Below are 15,895 nucleotides of genomic sequence, written 5' to 3' on the forward strand. Positions count from 1 at the left end.
GCAGAAACCCAAGAAGGAGGACGAGGAACCATCATGGAAGGACAAACCCCTACACGGTATGTACCACCGGCAGATTGAAGAAGTGGCTGATATAGAAAAATCATACCAGTGGCTGGACAAAGCTGGACTGAAAGACAGCACAGAGGCACTAATCATAGCAGCACAGGAACAAGCTCTAAGTACAAGATCAATAGAGGCCAGGGTCTACCACACCAGGCAGTACCCCAGGTGCAGGCTGTGCAAAGATGCCCCTGAGACAATCCAGCACATAACAGCAGGCAAGGCATACATGGAACGCCATAACCAAGTGGCTGGCATAGTGTACAGGAACATCTGTGCCGAGTACGGGCTGGAAGTCCCAAGATCAAAGTGGGATACACCCCCAAGGGTGGTCGAGAATGACCAAGGTAATATCCTGTGGGACTTCCAGATCCAGACTGACAAACTGGTAATGGCTAACCAACCGGACATAGTAGTGGTGGACAAACAGAGGAAGAAAGCCGTAGTGATAGATGTCGCTATCCCAAGTGATGGCAACATCAGGAAGAAAGAACATGAGAAGCTTGAAAAATACCAAGGACTGATAGAGGAGCTAGAAAAGATGTGGAAGGTGAAGGGAACAGTGGTCCCTGTGGTAATTGGAACACTTAGGGCTGTGACCCCTAAGCTGGGAGAGTGGCTCCAGCAGATCCCGGGAACAACATCCGAGATCTACGTCCAGAAGAGCGCGGTCCTAGGAACAGCTAAGATACTACGCAGAACCCTCAAGCTCCCAGGCCTCTGGTAGAGGACCCAAGCTTGAAGGAGTAAGACCGCCCGCAAAAAGGGGGGCGAGTGGGGAATTTTTTTTTTATATACACACACACACACACACACACACACACACACACACACACACACACACCTTCTGAACCACCCATCCCATACGGGGTCACGTGGAACCGGAGCCTACCCGGCAACACAGGGCGTAAGGCCAGAGGGGGAGGGGACACACCCAGGACAGGATGCCAGTCCGCCGCAAGGCACCCCAAGCGGGACTCGAACCCCAGACCCACTGGAGAGCAGGACCCAGTCCAACTCACTGTGCCACCGCACCCCCTGTTTTATATATATATATATATATATTCCCCGAAAAAGTAATTAAATATTTGATTATAGTTGTGTTTTGATTGTGTTGGAGTCACCTGATAAATCTGCCTCTTGTGGGACTTGAACCTGAAGCTTCTTTTAGAGTTCAGAAACCCTGTAAGTCATTACTGAGATTAAATAATTTTTGTAGTTAGCTGTCAATTTAGTTCGGCACATCACGTTCAAATAACCACATTAATATTAACAGGCTAAAGTTGAATAGATACAATCTTAATTCAGAAGTCACAGCAGAATCCTGTTTAATTAGAGAGGAGGTAACATGGGGCTTTGTTCGGAGTTGCCAGGAGACTGAAACAGTGTAGCAGAAGATGACTGACAGGCAGCAGGGCATTTCAGATTTGATAATTATAAAATTTCTGCATATTAATCAATCACTATGCTTGATAAATTGTTAAATCATTTTGAAACAGCCAGAAAAATATAAGCAAGTAAGAATCTTGATATTATGAATTCTTTTTCTAAGTCTGTTAATTTTTAATTTGACCTGTGTGGTTCTTGTGCGTGTAGTGGGAATTTCTTCCTGGTTGATGTATGTGCCGCAAGACGAAACATGTCACTCAGTCATTTTTTTCCAGGCCAGCTGTTTGTGGTCCTAGCAACCAAGCCCTACATAGTGAGAAATCATGTCCTGGGGGGACCATCTGATCCAAGTGATAGAGAATGTAAGTGGGCAAGTGCCACAAATAACTTTGAGGACAGCCTGAAATGGGTGAATAGTTGAGGGAGTGTGGCCAGTCCATTGAAACCCGGGAGACTGGGTTGTCTGATAAACTAAATCTTGCTACAAATGTAACTTCTACATCCACATTGACAAAAAAAGCATAAATGCTGGAAATATTTTGAGTATTTTCATTTTGAATAAGTAACTCATAATGAAGTACTAAACTGATGCTTAAATATGCTAAAAAGGAAATTGCGTGGTTCACATGTAAAAACAGGAAATATTTGAAATGGGTAATGATACAACAAGCTTTTTCAAAAAGGTATTTTTTGCCTATGAGTACTATTATCAAATTCCAGACATTGCTGGTATTGTTAGGCAGCAGACCTCTTTTTGCAGGCTACTGTGTCTTTCATAAGGGCAGCTGCCTGCATTAGTATTCCCGAGGAGCCCTGGTTGCCATGGAGAAATCATGCAGTTTTGCTTGGTTACCATGGGAACTTTCTGCCATAATGCACCTTCAGCAATCAAACTTAGATACCTGCTATGGTTTTTAATGTGAACTGGTCTGGGAACTCCCTTTGGGAGCATTTGAAAATCCAAAGAAATATATGCTTTCATTGCCTTGAAAGCGAGCTTAAAAGCATAAAATTAAAAAAGAATGCTGTTTTATTATTCCTACTGTCTATTAATTATTAAAAATCAGGAAAATCATTTTTATCATATTTACATTTTAATTTGTAATGTTAGTGTTTGGCATGCAGTATTTCAATAATGGGGGGATACATTCTGCTGTTTGTTTCCTTTTGTGCTTTTGCAATGGCAGCATTGTTGTCCCTCAGAGCCCATGACATTGCTGTCACAAGGTTTTATGTGCTAAGAGACATACGCACAAATGTGCACTCTGTCTCTATCACTCCCTGGAGTGTACTTCTACACATTTACTGGTCTTGCACAGCTTCAAAGCTATTGCTGTTATCTTAATTCCTGTTACATTGGCTCACGGTGTGGCTCTTTTATTTATAGTTCTTTTATTGTTATCTGTTAATTAATGTTTCTAATGGTATGATTTTGTGATAAATTAGATAGATTGGTAGGTCCATTAATACATAATTTTATTTTTTAAATTTCAGGCTGTCCTTTGATCTAAAAATGTTATGTTTGTAAACAAAACTATAACCGTGCCACGTCAGACATTTGCCGTGATACTGAAAGGAAATGTCTTTAATAACTGGTATTAACATCTAAAAATGAGCAGATGTTGCAGACTTTCAATTGCAGAGCCAAAGAGATGCAGCAAAGATTTGTTTAGCGTTTCACTAGTGCATTATGCCTTCTCTCCATCTTTGTCCATAAAGGTCTGCTGTTCAAACTCGTAATGACAGAGCAGGCAGTGTTCCTAGGGGCATCAGCAAGCCTTGTTGTGTCACTGAGCTGAATGAAAATAAACCTTCCCAACAGGCTGCTCCAGTCAGCATGGTGGCTGGAGGAGAAAGGGTTTCAGATATACTGGATGGTCTTCTTAGTAATTTTTTTCACTTTAATTCAACACTTGCACACCATTGCTGGTGCAATCGGTTTGCACCTATATGAGAAATGTACAGGACATAGCCATTATATGTTGGTCTTTTATTTGTAGTATAAGAGGTGTGTAACCAATCAAGGCTACAATCCCTGTGATTTTCGACAAATATAGAGCAAGAACACAGCCCTATTACATGTATTACATTTGGATACAATGACTGCACTCTGAAATCATTCTGGGCATCCTCATGTGGTATAAAGTAATTATTATTAGGCTTTTAAATTTTCACATGTATTTCAGTATTTTTAATGGTAGCAATTCAGATGAAATACTGTACATCAGAAAGTACTGCGTGACAACCGCTTCCATGTTGCATGTTTGTGTATCCTTCATGAACTATACTATTTGCTGTAATAATACAAAACCTTTACTTTTTTATTAATCACCAGCTTTCAAAATCCACATTGATAACTTGGTAGTATGCATGTATTTTTGAAGTATATTGAGTTGATCACTGACCTCAAGGGCATCTCCATTTAAATAATCTCTCATTCCTAGTTTGCTGACCTTCTGCACTGCTCATTCTATGTTATGATCTTGATTTTGACAGCATGATAATGAGAGGTGTAGTATTTCTGAAGTGTAGGAGTCAGCAAACCTTTTTTTCTTCAGAAAGAGTGAAATGGTCTTTCCTTTATAATGTGACTATTTTCTGACTAGAGTTCTGCACTGACAATACATTGTCACCTTTCAGTTTGCTGGTGCATCACAAGTAGCCTTGTGTGATCCTCATGACAAACTCTTTGTGCCCACTGTCATTGTTATTCACAAGTAGTATATAGCTGAGTAGAACTAAGCAGGCTATGGAATGGCAGTATCCATGGAGATGGAAGGCTGTCTGACAGTAACTTTATGAATAGCTCTATGATTACTTTTTGCTCAAAACAGGGTAATTGGCTGTGCTTGGATAAATGTCAGCCACTGCAAAGATTCACATGACAAAATAAGCCCTTATTTTCTAAACACAATACTGGCCTTGAAAGTTATTGCAAAGGCCATTACAAACTTTTGTAAAACTATTGGTATATTTTCCTACTGAAGCCATGTGAAATAATTTGTGTTTCAAATACAACTGTTGTCTGTCCAAACCACTCATCCCATACGGGACACCAGAGCCTAACCCGGCACACAGGGCGTAAGGCCAGAGGGGGACCTGGTCCAATCCACTGTGCCACCGCACCCCCTGGTGAAGCCAATAGTCAATTGATAAACATTTACTATATGTCTACATTTTATCTTTCTGTCAATACACAACAGTTGTGTGGTAGTGCAGTGGGTTGGTCCTAGTCCTGCTCTTCGGTGGGTTTGGGGTTCGAGTCCTGCTTGGGGTGCCTTGCGATGGACTGGCATTCCATCCTGGGTGTGTTCCCTCCCTCTCCAGTCTTACGCCCTGAGTTGCCAGGCTAGGCTCTGGTTCCCCGTGACCCTGTATGGGACAAGTGGTTCAGAAAGTGTTTGTGTGTATTGGCTTCACCAAAAAAATAAGTATTTAACTGTATAAAAAGGAATCAGTTCACTTCCAGGCAGCCCCTGAAGACTGGGTAGGCTGAGGGGAGATCTACCAATTAAGTTTAGTTATACAGCTGTTGAGATCCAGTGTTTCATTCATGTTAAATGTGGAAAACGGCTCTATTATTGAGATTATTTCATTTTTTGATCAAAGCTGTTGTCCATAGATATACAGCAGGAGAATTTCTATTTCAATTAATCCTTTGTGAGGCAGTACCTTGCGATGGACTGGCGTCCCGTCCTGGGTGTGTCCCCTCCCCCTCCGGCCTTACGCCCTGTGTTGCCGGGTAGGCTCCGGTTCCCCGTGACCCCGTATGGGACAAGCGGTTCTGAAAATGTGTGTGTGTGTGTGTGTGTGAGGCAGTGATCTTGAACCAGCAACCTTCAAGTCTGCCACATTACTTATTGACCTGTTTAGGCGCTGTTTCAGGCACAGCATTTATAGCAGATAGAAAGTCTTTAAAATTGTCTGGGTACTGAAATGAGTAAGGTTCTCCAGTTTTACACAACCATTTTCAAACGACCACTTTAAACACCACTCCCACAGCCAAAATTGTGAACTTCTCTCAAACTTCACTCTCCATTAACAATTGTTACTTGATGGATGGATGGATGGATGAACCGGCCACAACTGTTGATCATTCTCCCTTAATGGATCTATTGAAATGAGATGTTGCCAGGTTGGAGCCTGCCACACTGTATTCTCCTTACTTTCGAAACTTTGCAAATCTGAATACAATTGAGCTTCATAATAAGTCACTTTGGATAACTGTCTCTGCTGATAGAGTAAATGTAACAGAAAATTTTTACTTCTTTGAGAAATTCTTAAGACTTATCTGGTCAAATTTGAAGGTATTGATTTTTTTTTTTGGATGTTTTATGGTAATGATGAATTTAAGATTGTATCTATTCTGAAAGCATGTCTCACTCCAGAGTTTGGTGGAAGACTTCAATAACATGCCTTAAACAGGAAATGTATGTAAGAATTGTAAAGTAATTATGGAGAACAAGGGAGTCAGTAATGTTGCAGCTGCCAGCCAGAAGGTGTTCCAAAGTGGACAGATGGGTAAAAAAGCACATGCCCTGTCTTTTTCTAATGAGATGTCATTGAAGTAGTTAGGTAATTATCATATTAACAGTTTCAAAACCAAACAATGGTGACCTTGCATATAGTTTCAGCAACACTCAGGCCCTTCCTTTGAGTATCGCAAAAATATTAAAAATCGTATGTAGAATTGACTGTGTGTGACTAGTAAGAAAGTGATGTCTGGCAAGAAAAATTCTAGACTAAAATTATAAATAGCTATAAGTAAAGTCCAGAAGTGATCAAATTGTTTACAATAAACTACTGTATATCTCAGTGGGATTTCTGAGGTGTCATATCAAGTGAGAAGATGGTATTGCATTCTCTGGCCTTTATAACTGACAAAAACATCTTGACTCCAGAACGCGGCAATAGGAACACTATAAACACTCGTTGCAACCTTAAACTAATGAAACTTGTGGTGAGGCATAGGGGTTCCATGGAGCTATGCCTACACAACATATGTGCAAGAGTCAGTTGAAAGATCTGCCTCTGTCAAAAACTGCATTATTCTGAAAAACTGAATTATTCATTAAAGAGGTCTGCTGCCTAACTGCATATAGTTTGACCAGTTATAGCTGAAAACCATGGCCTGCTGTGTGAAATTCTTGTATATTCCTCCATGGAAACTAAGGTGAAGGAAACCTTAGTGCTCTAAGATTCAAAATGTTCTAAAAATATGGCAGAACTCAATTATCTCTTGTTGCAGACCTCACTGCTGTTGTAGACAAAAGTTTGTTGTAACATTCATTCTGCTGCTTAAAAATGGTTTATATGCAGTCGGATTAAATCAAATAAGTGAGGTGAATATACATGAGACAGAACAGGCTGCTGTTTTACTTCTAAGTGCTGGAGAAGGCAACTGAGTGTTGTAATTATTTGTCTATTTTTGTGATTCGATTTTTAGACCTATAACAACTTTTAATTAAGCCTCCTAAAATCAAACTGAGTTGAGCTTTAGAAGTACCAAGTGACTAGGGTACAGGAAAAAAATGATCAGCAAACAAACCCAGAAGATTACAGTAGGCACTATTTTGGGCATAGTCTAATCCAGAAGGTGAGAATACAAAATATCAAACTCTCTGAACCCTCCTGATCACTCAGCTGGAGGAAATTGTCAGGGTTAGGGTCATACAGCAAGGTTTCACATTTCTAACACCAGGGATTTTCTCCTCATTACAGTTTAGTAGGGTCTCATGAGCCTACAGAGAAACAAATACATGGGACAATCTTTGACATTCTGGGATGCCACTGCACATGGGCAATGAGGTTATTATAAAACAGAAAGGTATGTGAAGAAACCATGGTAAACCCAGCCATGGAGTACTCTTTTCAGAACTGTTTATACACAGAAGTAATGTAGAATTTATCGATTTTAAAAGCTGATATGCACTTCCGATCTACTTGAAAATGTTATGGTCCATATAAGGTTATGGTTTATTCAGTTCTGTTGTTTTGGAAAAAAAGTGCCTGCTCAATGAATAAATGTAAATGTAAATTTAACAAGTGGTACAAAAAAACCAACCAGTGTCCTTCTGCTTGTCCTGGAGAGGATCACAATAGAACCACTTTTTTTCTATTTACCTAACAAAACTTATTATCAGTGTTGCATTTCTAATATAAACATGAAGCCCAGTATTTGGATAACAAAAAGCAGTTCTGTATGTGCTGTATTTTTTAAACAACATATGAGCAACATATGTTACATAGAGAATAATACGGTATACCACACTATGCTTTATAACAGCACCTTATATTCTTCAGCTACAGTCTTAATTTTAGTTGTGTTGCCCTATTTCCTTTTCTGTTCCCACTCACAATAAGTCCTCAGGATCACATACCCATTCATCTCTGCCAAGCTGTTTCACCCTTAGGCACTGCATTTCTTTCATTAATTCTTCACATATTTTTTTTTTTTTTCTCCCTGATGCAGCTTTTCTTGTGCTTTATTGAGTCCATGTAAAATTCCTCTCCCATTTTCCTCTTTTCAGTAAACTTCTCTTGCCACCTTGCTTTCTACTACTAGTATCAACCACATCCTTGCTCTTTACTTACATTTACATTTACATTTATTCATTTAGCAGATGCTTTTGTCCAAAGCGACGTACATCTCAGCAAAAATACAATTTGTGCGTTACATTAAGAGAAAGAAACATGGCTGCAGACGTGTGACTCTTAAGTAAACCTAGTTTGTAGGCTGTACATGGCATTGCTCCAGTTTATCTTTGTGAGATTATTAATTCATATATCCCAGGACGATATCTTCGCTCATTGGATGCAGGTTACCTTGAAGTACCTGTGATCAATAAGACCTCAGTAGGAGGTTGCGCCTTTAGTTATAGAGCACCTAAACTGTGGAATACTTTACCAGTTACTGTCAGAAATGCCCTGTTTGTTTCTGTCTTCAAATCCAGACTAAAGACTTACATGTTCACTCAGGAATTCCACTTGCCTGTGTTTGTTTTTACTTGTTTTTACTACCCTTATACAAATACATATTAAATTGACTTGTTTAAGTTACAAATTACTAAATCTGTTCTTTCTTCTTGTTGAGCATTGTCTCGCTACATAAGACTTGAGGAGGCCGGTCGGTGGTGACCGACGAATCCCATGCTGACTGAAGATGATGACCAACTGCCATGATGGACAAGGCATACCATGCTGAGCTGGGGATTCAAGATACCATATAGGAACAATCTGCCTTAGAACTGTTACTTAATTTAGAATGCCCAGGAGGGGTGGGCAACCATTGCCCCTTGGACCCCCCAGAGGTTTTTTCTCCCTCGATTTTCAGTTGGGAATTTTTGTTCCTTTCCTCCATAGCCAATAGGCATACTTAAAGCTCTATAAAAGTACTATATTATGGTAGTCAGTAGTCAACTGTCTTCTTTGTTTCTTATCTGATATATTTGTTTTTCTTGCCTTATACCTGTGTTAAAACGCTCTATGTCACTGCGTGAGAAGAGCTTTCTATAAAAATACATTAAAATTGAATATTGCCCTTAGTGAGTGATTGGCTGTTGATAGTGTATCTAGCACTGTCAGTTTGCCCAAATATGTTGCTTTTCTCTAAATTGTCTGCTTTGTGAGTAAATGTTTGGGTGCATTGTACTGAAATATCTCAGCTGAGTATGTGAAGACAGCTGTTTGCTCTGCTGAAAGTCGAAATGAAAGAAAACATACAAACTACATAATGGCACATACTGTATACAGTATTTATATATGTCTACTTATTCCAGACACAACAGCTTTTTCACTTGATCCTGTGTGTCTAAAAGTGTGTGTGGGGGGGTGTGTGTGTGGGGGGGGGGGCTATAAAAAAGCAAAATAATCATTGTCACAGGCAAAATTTATCGAGTTTTCATATTATTTCTTCCTTGTCTACATACCTTCCAGCATGTACTGTATGTGAAGAGATGTGTTGTCATAAAACATCTGTTTGTAAAACAGTCTATACATACCATAGCACTCACCAAAAAATATTTTTTGAACAGAGCATTTTAAAGAATGTAATTCCTGATTTGCTGTTCACTTAGTCTTCAACGGAGTTATTTAAGTTCTCAGTTTTGCATTGTTTTTATTTTTTCCAAGAATGCATCATAGCTCTAATTTCTCAGTGTGGCAGAAAAGAAAAGTTTTGTTGTAGAACCAGCTGACAGGACACTAAGCACTGTCCAATTGCCAAGCTTTCACTTAAGGAAATAAGTAAAGATTAGCTTTACAATATAATAATTAACACAGTGATGGGAGAAATTAATTTGCTTCTAAAGTGTCTCCCAAGTATCGCCTAACAATTTGAATATTGCTGGTATGAATCAAGGTGGAGACTCCTGCCTCCACTGGCATGGAATACTTCAATATACTATAGTCCATTAGCAGTTACTGTTGTTGAGACTGTGCTGAAAATGGACCAGTTCCTCTTTTAGAATATGGCTTCTACCTCACATTTCTTCACAGCATATCACATACTGAGGCATTTAATATTAATTTCATATTATGTATTTTCATTGGAGGAGGTGAGGTCTGGGCTGGACGTGCCACTCACCCAGGGAAAGTGCATGCAATACATTACCTCTCCTTCCCAGTGTAGTGATCGCCATGTGGCCACTGTCTGTCTGCCTTGCCAGGCGGGAGGTCACTGCAAACGGCCTCTCCTACTTTACTACGTCCTTAGCAAGACCTTCTCATCGGTCCCCCCGTTTCCACAGAGCTTGCTACATCGTGGTGCGACCGAGTGTTCAGCAGTATAACTGGATGGGTAAACTGGGATTGTTAGACTTGGTTGGCAGCCAGCCTAAGAGAAGGACAACTCTGACTCCAGACCTGGGCAGATGAAGCTCATTAGTCTTGTCAGACCATCCATCTATGAGAAGGACACTCTGACATAGCACCTTCAACCCGGGGACCTTGCTGTCACTGTCCCAGCTTGCTAGGCCATGGCAGATTAACCCCAGATGTATTGGGTGGGGCCAGTACCATGCACACTGGACTTCACCTAAAAACTCCACTGCACAGACTCGAAGGGCACGTCCACGTATGTGAAGTAACAGTTGGAATAAAGAAGTGGCTAGACACATAACTCAAACTAAAATATAAAATATGAGTGTGCTTCTCTACCATCTACAGATTGCTTTATTAAATATTGTGAAACAATGTGAAATATAATTCAAGTGTATAGTAATTTCATTCAGTCAGCTTTCTCATTCACTTTTCTGTGTTTGTTTTTATTTTGCATTGAGGATTGGAGGTTACTAAGAGGTTATGGTCAGCTTAGATAGAAATGGCAATGCCTATTTTCCCTCTGTATTTTTCCAGAACCTCCCCCATAGCTGGAAGTGTTAAATCATATTTACTGCAAACTCTCAAGAGGTTTAATGGTAGCTGTTTGCTATCCACAATAGAATTTTGCTTAGAATGTAGACACAGACACAGACACACACACACACACACACACACACACACACACACACTGGCTGAAGCCGCTTGTCCCAGTATACTACAAAATTAGCATTTTGTCTGGGAGAAACCTCATTTGTGAGGCTATGGGTATCTTCCTATTCTGCATTTATCTTAGACATGGTGAAGATCTCAAATAAGGAAGGGAAAATATCAACAAGGTAAACCTGATCCAAAATCAATCTGTTAAGCACGAGGACCAAAGACAGGTGAGTTGTGGACCCAGTTGCGGGTTGGTTTTTATTCTCATGAATCAGGTTCAAAGAGCAAAGCAAGCTCTGGGTCAGGAACAAGTGTGGGTCTTTTCAGGAGGTAACGTGGCAAGGCAGGCAATCCAACTCAGAAGTCAAAGAACAGGCAATGGTCAGAACTGGGACCAGTTAACAGACAAGACATGCCAGGCCAGGCCAGGCAAGCTACTGAAACTGCAAGACCACTAGAGTGATTGCAAGAATCCATGTCCGGGCGTGAATGTGGAGCGTCTTTTACCCCCGGTCTTCTTGACTGGATGCAGGTGTTGCTGTTTTGCTCGTTCCCGGGGGCGTGACACAGTCACAGTCTCATCAGGATTTGCTCTTGAGTGGGTGCTCTTCACACACACACACACACACACACACACACACACACACACACACACACACACACACACACACACACACACACACACACACACACATTTTCAGAACCGCTTGTCCCTTACGGGGTCACGGGGAACCGGAGCCTACCCGGTGACACAGGGCGTAAGGCCGGAGGGGGAAGGGGACACACCCAGGACAGGACGCCAGTCCGCCGCAAGGCACCCCAAGCGGGACTTGAACCCCAGACCCACCGGAGAGCAGGACTGCGGTCCAACCCACTGCGCCACTGCACCCCCTTGGTGCTCTTCACAATGGTTTGTAATTTCAGGGCTATCTTCTACATAGAGATTAATTTGAATGATTGCTCTGTGATAAACCTTCAGAAAAGAAAAATATGATAGACATATTTTAGTGCTTCCAGATTAATGCAAAAGCCTCTGTGCTTGCTGTGGTCCTGTTACAGTAACGTTGTCCTTCTTTGCTCAAAGTAAGTGTTTCTTTGTAGTTAATATAACACACACACACACACACACACACACACACACACACATTTTCGGAACCGCTTGTCCCATACGGGGTCGTGGGGAACCGGAGCCTACCCGGCAACACAGGGCGTAAGGCTGGAGGGGGAGGGGACACACCCAGGATGGGACGCCAGTCTGTCGCAAGGCACCCCAAGCGGGACTCGAACCCCAGACCCACTGGAGAGCAGGACCCGGTCCAACCCACTGCACCACCGTGCCCCCCAGTTAATATATATAACTCCCTTGAAAAATTAAATTTATCTGTAAAGTAGCTTCTGTAAATATTATTTGCTGAATGAATTTTATACCAATAAAATTGTGTTTTTTACAGTTGTCTTGGGTAGGTTATACATCCACTTAAGCTGAGTCATTGGATTCCACCATCACTGCTTACATTAGCGTGCCCAGAATACATTTCAGGGGTGGGTTCGAACCTGGCTCAGTCTGTGTGGACTTTACATGTAGTTCCCGTATCTGTGCAGGTTTTCTCAGGGTGCTCTGGTTTGCTCCTGCAGTCTAAAGATGTGTGGTTCAGGTTAATTGAGGGTACTAAAGTGTGCCTGTGTGGCCACTCTGTGTTGGACTGGTTTCCCATCCAGGGTTTACCCCCCTAAGCTTGCGCCCAGTGATTCCAGGATTGGCTCAGAAACACTGCTGCCCTAATCAGAAAAAGAGGTTAATGGAAATGTGTGAGTGATATCTAAATTAGACAAGAACAGCATGGGCCATCTTACCACTGATATACTATACTTACCTTTTTAAAAGTTCTCAGGTCCTGTCTCCAAAATACAGTCACCACAAGTTTATGGATTTTCACACTGAACCGAATATCACTTCGGGGTCCTTAAATATGGTGCATGTTACGAGTTATCTACACCATTTGGAGAACTGTTACCGAGATGTGCATCGGAAGCACTAGTGCACATACCTATCATCGCCAACTTCTGCTGAACGTTGGAAAAAAAGCTCAGGAGGAATAACCGATGGGCTTCGGGAAGAGCTACGCGACCTTGGGCTGTTATGTGCACCAGACCCTAGGACCACAGGATCTCCTGATGCCGTGGGCCAGGATAGAGGGTGCCAGAAACGGTGTGCGAGGCAGCGGAAACACACAAGTGAGCCGGGATTCGTCCTAGGCTAAAGTCTAACCCTAGCCACCCAGCTCTACCATCCATTGTCATCTCCAATGTTCGACAATAAACTGGACTTCCTCAGACTACAGCTAACTACCCAGCATGAAGTCAGAGACTGCTGTGTTCTCCTCTTTGCAGAAACATGACTCAATGGGACAGGATACAGAAACATGCACATTGCTCCAACAGGATAGCATCACTGTCTGATAAGACTCGCAGCAATGGTCTGTGTGTTTACACAAACCACGAATGGTGCATAAATGCTGTTGTAGTCTCTAGCTATTGTTCGTTGCTGGTGGAGTTTATGATCGTTAAGTGCCGGCCATACTACCTGCCCAGAGAGTTTACCGCTGTGCTCATTGTCACTGTGTACATTCCACCTGGTGCTAACGCAAGGGAAGCACTAAGTGAACTCTATGGAGCTATCAGCAACTTACAGACAGCACATCCCGACGGATTTTTCATTGTCGCCGGGGACTTTAACCATGCCAATCTGAAATCAGTTTTGCCGAAATTTCACCAGCATGTTGATCTTGCAACCTGTGGTACAAACACTTTAGACCTCATTTACACAAACATTCCTGGTGCCTACAAGGCTGCACCCCGGCCCGGATGGGGACAAGGACATCTTCAACATTTCCCTGAGGCAGGCAGCTGTCCCTGTGTGCTTCAAGATGACCACAATCATCCCTGTGCCAAAGAAATCAACGATGTCCTGTCTGAATGATTACCGACTGGTTGCACTTACGCCTATCATCATGAAGTGCTTCGAGTGGCTAGTCATGAAACACATAAAGAGCAGTCTTCCAACCACACTAGACCCATTCCAATATGCCTATCATCCCAACCATTCACAGAAGATGCCATATCTGCTACCATCCACCTTTCCCTGGCCCATCTGGACAAAAAGGACAACTATGTAAGGATGCTGTTCATTGACTTCATTTCAGCATTTAACACAATCATCCCTCAGAAATTGATTACAAAACTGAATCTGCTGGGTCTGACCATCTCCCTCTGCAGCTGGATCCTGAACTTTTTGATTGGGAAACCACAATCCGTCAGGATTGGCAACTCCACCTCCAGCACCACCACACTGAACACCGGCGGGGCTGTGTGCTCAGTCCACTGCTATTTATCCTACTGACTCATCACTGCGGTGCAAAGTACAATTCAAATCATATCATCAAGTTTGCTGACGACACTACAGTTGTGGGCCTCATCAGCAACAATGATGAGTCAGCATACAGAGAGGAGGTGAACCATCTCGCGGAATGGTGTAAAGACAACAAAAAAGATAATTGTTGACTTCAGGAGGACCCGAGTAGACCACTCACCTCTGCACATCAATGGAACAACTCTGGAGAGAGTGAAAACCTCCAAGTTTCTTGGTGTGCACATAACGGAGGACCTCTCCTAAACTCTGAACACCACCTGCCTATCCAAGAAGGACCAGTAGCATCTCCACTTCTTACAGAGGCTGAAGAGAGCCAAACTACCCCCTCCCATCCTCACTACTTTCTACAGAGGGACGATAGAGAGCGTCTTGACTAGCTGTCTCACAGTGTGGTACAGCAGTCTCTGACCGCAAAACCGTACAGCGAGTGGTAAGAACAGCTGAAAAGATCACTGTAGTTCCTCTTCCCACCATCGACTCCTCATACAAAAACCGTTGTATCCGCAAGGCCACCAGCATTGTGGACGACCCCTCTCACCCCTCTCATAGACTCTTCGCCCTGTTGCCATCTGCCAGGAGGTACAGAAGCATTCATGCCACCACCAGCAGACTCTGCAACAAGTTCTTTCCTGGGGCAGTCAGACTACTCAACACCCTGCTGCTTCCCAACGCTCACTTGGCACAGTCGAACAGTTAACCCAGCACAACACTACACCACAGTTGCCTACAGCTTGCAGCCATACCTGCGTCCACATCCTGTCCTGTGTATTTATTTACTGTCTTGTGCTATGTTCTGTGTTGCACCATGGTCTCTGAAGAAGCAAAATTTCGTTCCACTGTACACAAGCTGTATAGAGGAATGACAATAAAAACAACTTGAACTTGAACTTGAATATAACAAATTTGTTAAGGTGCTATGTACACCTGAGTATTCCTTTCATAAAAGTTATTTAATAAGGAAGAATAAATTAGGTATTAGGAATGCATCTTTCATTGAGACAAACCTGCATCAGTTCTGGTTGAAACTCATGTCTTAACTCTGGCCTGGCTGATTGTAGTGGTAACTGGGTCTATGGGCTCCAGGGCTCTCCTAGGTGGCAAAGTAAGCAGATAGCCTGTGCTTTAAGCACACATACTCTACAAGTTGTTAAAAATGATTCACAGTATACAAAAAAGTATTGCCCATAAAATCAATTCCTGTAAGCATTTCATAACAATACACACACACACACATTTTCAGAACCGCTCATCCCATACGGGGTCACGGGGAACCGGAGCCTACCCGGCAACACAGGGCGTAAGGCCAGAGGGGGAGGGGACACACCCAGGACGGGACGCCAATCCGTCGCAAGGCACCCCAAGCGAGACTCGAACCCCAGACCCACCGGACAGCAGGACCGTGGTCCAACCCACTGCGCCACCGCACCCCCTCATAACAATACATTTATTCTAAATATTTACATTTTTCATGAATCAACAATATTTACCACAGCCTTTCAAGGTATGTGTCATCCCCTTAACCTTAACTTTAATATGATG

The sequence above is a fragment of the Scleropages formosus genome, chromosome 4 (genome assembly GCF_900964775.1).
Source record: "Scleropages formosus chromosome 4, fSclFor1.1, whole genome shotgun sequence".
NCBI classification, from domain to species: domain Eukaryota; kingdom Metazoa; phylum Chordata; class Actinopteri; order Osteoglossiformes; family Osteoglossidae; genus Scleropages; species Scleropages formosus.